The following is an 8,685-nucleotide window of genomic DNA, read 5'->3' on the forward strand; positions in this document are numbered from 1 at the left end:
AAACTCCAGCCAAATAAATGTAATTTCTTACAAAAAGAAATTTTATTCTTAGGGCACAAAATTACCCCAGATGGTATTAAGCCCGATGAGGGAAAAATAGAAGCGGTTCAAAAGTTTCCGCCTCCTCAAAATCAGAAGGAGATTAAAACGTTTTTGGGAATGATCAGTTATTATAGGAAATTTATTCCTAATTTATCAAATTTAGCTGAACCCATAAACAGACTCCTCAAAAAAGGGATACAATTTATATGGTCAGATAAATGTCAGCAATCCTTCAATGAGTTGAAGTCATTGTTGACATCAGCACCAATATTACAATATCCCGATTTCACAAAACCTTTTGTGATTACTACCGACGCAAGTAACGTTGCAATAGGAGCAGTATTATCGAACGAGGATAAGAACTTGCCAATTGCATACGCAAGTCGTATTCTAAACCCTGCCGAGAGGAGGTACTCAACAATCGAAAGAGAATTGTTAGCAATAGTATGGGCAATAAAGCATTTTAAGCCATACGTTTATGGCCGAGAATTTTTTGTACATTCCGACCACAAGCCTCTAGTATATTTATTCAATGTTACCCACGCATCCGATAGGTTAATGCGATGGAGATTATTACTAGAAGAATATGACTTCAAAGTCATTTATAAACCCGGAAAAATAACGCCGTAGCGGACGCGCTAAGTCGTATTCAATTATTAACATTAGACGATCGTCATGAAATCGTAAAAGAAGTTGGACAACAAATAACCAATCAAAAAATCGAAAAATTAAATGTCGTGACGCGGCATCAAGCAAATAAAAATAATGCTATGATAGCAAATGATTTCAAAACATTTGAATTGTTAACCAATCCATCTTTGAATCAAAACGTTTTACAAAGAATTGAAAGTGGTTCGAAACACTTGAAAGTTTTTGTATTACCTTCCATTCTTGATGCAAAAATCGATTATAGTTTTAACAAAAATGAATTTGAAACAGCAAAGATTGAAGACGTAGGTAGGATACGTTGACTCCATTGAATCTTATTTTGTTATTAGTAAAAATAATCATTTTGACAAAATTTGTAAGCTCAAACTATATAAAAAATTAACTATTCTTAAAAACCAAATGAAAAACATTAATAAAAAAATAATAAGCTTTTGTTTTATATTGTCTTCATGTGATGAAATAAATTGGAATTTATTTAAAAACATTGTACAACATATTTTTTCTGACGTCAATTGCAAAATACATTTTTCAAATAATCTAGTTCAAAAAGTTTCATCTAAGAATGAAATTGAACAAATTTTAAAATTATATCATGATAGCCCTTTAGGTGGTCATGAAGGAGTTGAACGTACTTTTAAAAGAATATCTGAAAAATACAAGTGGCCAAAAATGCGCCAAGATATTAAAAAATACATCGAAAAATGTGATTTATGTCAAAGGAATAAAATATTGAAAGTAAATAAAATTCCTTTGAAAATCACAACAACAGCAGAAAAACCATTCGAACAAATTTTCTTGGATATAGTTGGTCCATTACCTAAAACCAAGAATGGAAATAACTATATTCTGACAATTCAGGATGATCTTACGAAAACGTTCATAGCGAAAGCAATTCCAGAAGCTTCAGCAGAAACAACTTGCAAAGCATTCATGGAAATTGGTATCTGTGTGTATGGTGTCCCTAAAAAACTAGTCACAGATCGTGGAACAAATTTTACGAGTAAGCTGTTTGAACATTTGTGTAAATTACTACGTGTCGAACAAGTTCAAACATCAGCCTATCATCCACAAAGTAATGGTGCATTAGAAAGATGCCATCGAACGTTAAAAGAATATTTACGTTCATATGTCTGTGAAAATTGAAATGATTGGGATGACTATCTCAGTCAATTTTGCTTCACATATAATACAAGTACACATTCATCTACTGGATACTCTCCATATGAATTAATGTTTGGTCATAAAGCAGAGTTGCCTGTGGCCATACGAACAGCTCAAAAAGAAAACACAAATTATTTTTGTTATTTGAAAGACCTTAGATTCAAACTAGAATCTATACATAAATTAGCAAAAGATAGTCTAATAAAAACAAAGGAATCAAGAAAGGAAACATATGACACGAAGTCTAATGAATGGGTTCCAATGTGGGGTGATAAAGTTCTTTTAATGAACTTCACCATTGGATCCGGCCAAAAACTCCAAGGTATTTGGAATGGACCGCATGAAGTAGTGGCAATAAAATCGCCAGAAACTACTCAAATTAGACTTAAACCGTCAAACAAAATCACAACGGTTCATAATAACCGATTGAAATTATACAAAGAGTAATATTTTCCTTTCACCACTTTCTATCACAGAAATGATTATTCCCTTGTTCCTGATTAATTTAATCCAGCTGGCATTAACAACGAGTCCCGTGGAAGTATCCCCGCTCTACAATCATGGTATTATATATGAAAAATTACCAGATGTTAAATTGGAACTAGGCAAATATAATTTGCAGTCTTTTCATGATTTAAGTTCCATTGCAGAAGAAATAAATCAACTTGAAAAATTAACTCCCGTTTTAAATAATAGTTGCACAAAATTAGCAACATCTTTGGAATTGATTGCATCAGAATTGTTAATGATGTTTCGTTTGTTATGACTGACATTATTAATGCAAGAGAAATATTTTCAGACTCTTGCAATAATAAAAGGTCCAAACGACAAATCAATTTTGTAGGCCATATATTTAAAGAAATTACAGGGGTAATGGATCATGATGATTCCGCTAGGATAGATACGGATTTAAAAAATTTACATGAAAATGAAATGATACTTAAAAACCAACTAAACAAGCAAACAATCGCCATTGACTCTATTTTTGAGGAAAATAATAAAACAATTTATTCTATGCAAAATAAACTAACAGAATTTTCAAAAATCATTGATCACTATAATAACAAAAATAGCGATGAGAGAACCAAAAATTTAGTAAGAAATTAATTCTCGTTTATTTTAACTGAATTAAATTTTGGATTATCACATCTAAGGAGAAAGATAAATTTATTCCAAACTTTAATGGAAACTGGAAAAGTTCCTCTTACTCCTTCAGTATACAGTCCATCCAGATTTTATGATGATTTGTTAAAAATAAATGAAAAATTACCGTACGGGTTTTCAATGCCATTTGAATTAAAATTGCAAAATATTATGAAATATTATGCAATAAGTGAAGTAACTTCAGTGTTACATGATTGTAAAATTTATGTAAACATCCAATTTTCTATCAGCAATCATGTTTTGTATGAAGCTTATAAGGGAACAAGTGTACCTATTATGAAAAACGGTAAAATGTTTATCACTACATTTGAAAAGGAGGTAATTCTTAAATCTCCTAATTCAAAAATTGGTATGCTTGCAACATATGCAGAATACAAAACCTGCAAAATAGTGCAAAACCTTAGAATTTGTCCATCGTTTCACATATTGGAAGACTTATCTAAATTGACAGATTGCAATGTACAAGCTTTCTTCAATACTTCGAGTAATTCTTGTTTTTCTCAACCTATTAATTTAAAACATCAAATTTGGGTACAAATGGTAGATGAAAACTCATGGGTTTTCGCTGTTCCAAACATAACCCAACTAGATGTATTATTTAATAACAAACACATGTCATACGAAATATCAGGAATAGGAAAACTTAAAATCTTACAACCAGCTTTGATAAAATCACAAGAAGTGCTTTTGCATTATTATCCAAAAGATTTCACAAAAATTCAATATAATAATTTTAAGATGAGTTTTTCACACACACCTCTTGAAGTGAAATTCATTGATAAAAAGGTTCCTGATACTTTGGAAACAAAAATAATCACAAATGCAAATAGTAAACAATTATTTCATGAAATCGTGAATTTGAAAAACATGAATCAAGATAAGATGCAACTTTTAGATGTCGAACTAGAAAGACACACCTTTAGTTTTTGGACGTTTTTTATGTATGTAATTTTGGCAGTTCTATTCTTGTTTACTCTGTTTCGGATTTACACGTATTGCAAATCCAAATTTTCGAGGGGGAGGGGATCTCGGTGCCGGACTCAAGAAGAAGAAATAAATTCTCAGGAAATACAGGAGCTTAACCCAAGAATCAATACAAATATGTTACTACCTAGTTCAGCGTATATAGTAGAACTCGATAATAATAAAATGAATTCTAAAAAATGTATGGAAAAACCAGTATACATGAATATTAATGTATAAACTACAAGATTATCACATTATTGAAATATATAAATAACTAATAATAAATATAATAAATGAATCAATAAATATAATTTATATAATGTGAAATAAAAATCAAATGATTAAAAGCTAGATTTCTACACCAGAGAACATTTTCGCAAAATGATCTTGAAAATAAAATGTATAGATGTTCATTGATTGAAGATTATATTTATAATAAAAACAAAAGTTTCATAAACGAAACTTTTTCAGATAAGGGTGAGTGATGTGGCGATAAGACCACTCAGAGGTTCTTGAACCATACAGGTTCTGGAACCTTCATCTAATTGTTTGATCGGAACATTCCACAAGGTCATAAACCTGTGGAATGCATAATGTAAAGTTTGTTCCGAGACCTTATCTGAAGAAGGTTCGTTGCACCTCCAAATAAGAGAGAGTGCATTAGTCTTATCTTTATGCTTAGGCTAATAGACCGGTCAAACAACCAGAGGGCTATGACCGGTCGCGTTCCTAACACTGTTAGGAACGCATATAAATAGGTAAGATATTTGAAATAAAGTCAGTCGAGGTTGAAACTGCAAACCGTCTTTAGTTGAATTCCCGCATAAACGAGAACCTTAAAAAAACTATGTGTTTAATGGTTTTCTCACCATTTCAGAGATCGTAACCACAATTTGAAAAATGGTAGCAAAACCTTAAAAATACTATATCGGAAATGGTACCCTACCATTTATCATAAAGTTCGACCATCTGAATTGAGGGTGGTTAGCAACGGTAACCTTAAAAATCCCCGAACAACGTTTCGTCAAATTACCATTTGTGTAATGGTAAAAATAAAGTAAATTTTCTCGAAAAAGCGACGTTTTTCCTCCGGTTTTTACTGTTCCAGAAATGGTTTTTGAATGGTATTTTAAGGTTTTTCTTACAATTTTTAACCTTGCTGCTACTGTTTTACAAATGGTTCGTAAATGGTTTTTTAGGGTTTTTCTTGCTATTTTTACCGAGCGCTACTATTTTGGAAAAAGTTTTCACATGGTTATTTAAGGTTAATTCTATAATTTTCTGCAGTTCCACTATTTGCAAAATAGTTTACAAATGGTTATTTAAGGTTTATCCATACATTTTCGACCTGTTTTTACTTTTTGATAAATGGTTATTAAATGGTAAGTTAGAGTTTATCTCAATTTTGTACCTACCAAATTTGTACAGAATTGTTCACTTTTTGACGGATGGTTCACAACAATAATATTAGAACTTTTTCGGCTTTAATTTTAGTTGATTGCCGATTCTGTTCGGTTGATCATGCTGCCAAAGTCGTCCAAACCTGAAAAAATAAGAAAAAAAATCACAAAGTATCGAGTAGAATGTAACATTCAAATATCATGTACTTATCTGATGATTCAAAGGATTTCCTCGGTCGGCTGCCGCCAAGATCTCTTTTGATTACCGATCGAATCATCCAGCACCAACTGTTCCATTGTTTCAAGTTCTCCACGGCGCTGAAATGATCATAAAGAAAAATGTAAACAAAGTATCTGGTAAATTAAATGATTTGTTTGAAAATTATACCTGCGCACAAAACGTAAACAACGACCAGCCGCACGAACGATTCACTTCAGACTGTTTTTGCCTGTGCCAGCGCTTGCCTGCACCAGCGCAGGTAACGAGCGTAGCGAGAGAAGAGAAACGAGAGAGCGCGCAAGGCAGATTATTAATACTCTGACTTGCGCTCTCTCTCATTTTTTTCTCTTGCTACGCTCGATACTTGCTCTCGCAATTATGCGTTAAATCCAAAATTATTATTATAATAATTAACTATTGAAGAATGATTCGCTCAAACAATTGAAATAAGGTAACAAACATCAGAAACATGAGATGTTTAAAATTATTTATGAATTTCGAACCTTTTTGTTCTTGTGCTCCTCAATTTGTATTCTTTTTTGGTTGATATAGATTTGTGTAATCGATCATCCGGTAGACGACCCACGGATGATGCGGTGGCGGATGAATCACCAGCAAGTTGTGCTGCAGAGCATCGCACAGGACGGGGTCAAACGCCAGGTACCCCGGATGTGCTTCTCAGCCCAAATGTCCTGGCGCAGCTTACGAATCTGTGCCCACAGATATTCATCCTGCGAATGAGGCGAATTATGATGCTTCTTGGTGCGCTTGTTTAAAAACACCTAAATCCGACCCAGCAAATTCTCCAGCGCCGATTCCTTCTTCTCGTTCAACTCCCGGCCAACCTAGGCTAACGGGTAGAGCAACAAGTTCGTCGAGTTGACGTGACAATTGAACAAATCGGCCAAAAATTTATGCGCGTACTGGGCCGCGTCTCACTTGCATTGCTTCAGATTCTCTTTGAAGGCCTTCACTGTATGGTTCACAAACTCTCCGCCAATGTTACAATTCTTCGCTTTTATCAGCCCCATCATCTTCGAGTAGATCGTACACTTTTCCGGTAACTTTATCAGACAAAATCCGCAAAACCTTGTTCCTTAAGTTGCCCAAATCCGACACCAGCACCGAAACGAACGTTTCGAAAGTGCTTCAAAAATGGCCTGAGGGTCCACCATCCTAATTTCGTGCAAGCTCCATGACGGCCTAAAAATCCATCACCCGTAGTGATACGACCACTCGCGAAGAACACCGCGAATCGAAAACCCTCGAATTTCGCGCTAGTTCATCCACCAAGAGGCCAATGTAGATCATCTGAAGCACGGACTGCCGGCACTCTTTACCAGCCCGAACGAAATTCCGAGCAGCTGCCGGTCATCAGCAGGTTCACGGAAAAGTTATCGATTTTGGCGGAGGAGTACGCAGCCGCCACCGCAAACGGAAGGTCATCCCAATCAAAACAATCATTCGAGTTGGCCTGAAAGCGCTGTAATTATTATTTGACACGGATGCAGCAACCTTTGATTGCGGACAGGTTATCCCGCGAGGACGTCTCAAAATCATCCGCTACCCGGTCAACACCACTGGAATAAGAAAATCGATCAATCATCTTATACTCAGATTGTACCGTCTAACTTACGACTTGCTGCGTTTTTTCTGCGCCTGGCCAAGGCATCTGTCACTTCTTGTCACAGAGCTGTTCCTAGCTTCTACTCTTTGACCTCCCAAAAACGACCATCTTGGCCTCAATGTCCCGCAGATGGCGATCAATGTTCCTCTCGATTTCCGCCTCAATCTTCGACCGATTCTGGATTACATCGTTCTGTTGCTTCAGCACGTCCAACTTCTCCCGGCGGTTACTCCACCGTGCTGCATTCTACCATCTTCTCCGAGACAACGCGCCGACCATGATTATGCTATCTTCTCTTTTAGCTTTTCCATCGACTGCAAGTTGTCATACTTTTGTTTTACCTTGTGATCTCCCCCACCAGAAAGCGCAAACTCCACCCCTCCAGGTTGTACCTCCACTTGGATGGCTTTTCAACCTGCTGTATTCGCTTCAAGACTGCCACCAGGTGTACCATCTAAAAACACGATTAAAAATCATTTCATGTCGAAAGCAAAGAACGAAAACTGTACCTACCTTGCAATAACTGATAACGCTGACAAATAATAAAATAGAATTGAAAATTTCCCAAAAAAAAAACTTTTTCAGAGCTCACTCGTCGGTCGTAGCCGTCGTAGCAGCTCAGGCTGTTTGTAAACAAAACTTGCGATGATTTCCGAGGTTGTCATTTTAGCCAATCGCTTTCTTCGATGTTTTTGCACTGTAAAATGAAACAAGACTTTTGATGGCGGAAAACTAAATTATTATTCAAGATTTATTTTTCGTACAGTTCAGCATAACAATTTTTTTGACTATTTGTATTGAACTGATTTCAGAGTAGCTGTGTGAGTAAATTCTAAAATTTGAGTTTAGATTGAACAACTATTGTGTCAAAACAGGATTGGCCCACGGTTAGATCGACGACACGACAAAAGCCACTCGACTCTAAAAAGTGGGCACCAAATTGGCTTACCCCTCCGGTTCCTTTGGAACTGGAAACGTCAAACTGGATTTTATTTGAAAAATGCTTCAGTTTGGCAGCTCTGTTGGAGCAGCTGGCTTTTGACATCGAGAAATGTAAAATCTGACAAAAATATCTTCGACGACGAAGTTTTGAAAAACAGGGAATCCGGAGAAGGACCTGGTCGCTGAGAACCGAGAGAATGCCGCCGGGAGCCTACTCTTCACATCCTCCGGCACCGAAATCCTCGGAACAACAACTAGACGCAGATTGTGACAGGCAGATTGTTAATTAGTTTAGGGAAAAGTGAATAGCTGAGGACCGATGAACTGACGGCCCCGTCATAATCCTAACGGAGCATTTTAAAAATCAGATACTCACAAAAAGGCCCCTTCTGCACTAGCTTGTCATTTGGCACCAAATCCTTGAGAAGCTTCGATTTGCTTTCCTATGTCACGCAGCCGGGTTTCCTTGTTAGATCGCTTCGAGGTCCCCTGGA

The 8,685-nt window shown here is 36.0% G+C and overlaps 1 long non-coding RNA gene across 1 annotated transcript; it reads right to left on the bottom strand.

Moving 5' to 3' along the window:
* Nucleotides 1-7,093: 7,093 nt before the first annotated feature.
* Nucleotides 7,094-7,973, bottom strand: LOC119770801. The gene is made up of 2 exons (XR_005278998.1): nt 7,763-7,973; nt 7,094-7,703 (listed from the first exon to the last, which is right to left on the bottom strand). It is a non-coding gene; the product is annotated as an uncharacterized LOC119770801 (long non-coding RNA).
* Nucleotides 7,974-8,685: the final 712 nt, after the last annotated feature.

The sequence above is a fragment of the Culex quinquefasciatus genome, chromosome 3, assembly GCF_015732765.1.
Source record: "Culex quinquefasciatus strain JHB chromosome 3, VPISU_Cqui_1.0_pri_paternal, whole genome shotgun sequence".
NCBI classification, from domain to species: Eukaryota; Metazoa; Arthropoda; class Insecta; order Diptera; family Culicidae; genus Culex; species Culex quinquefasciatus.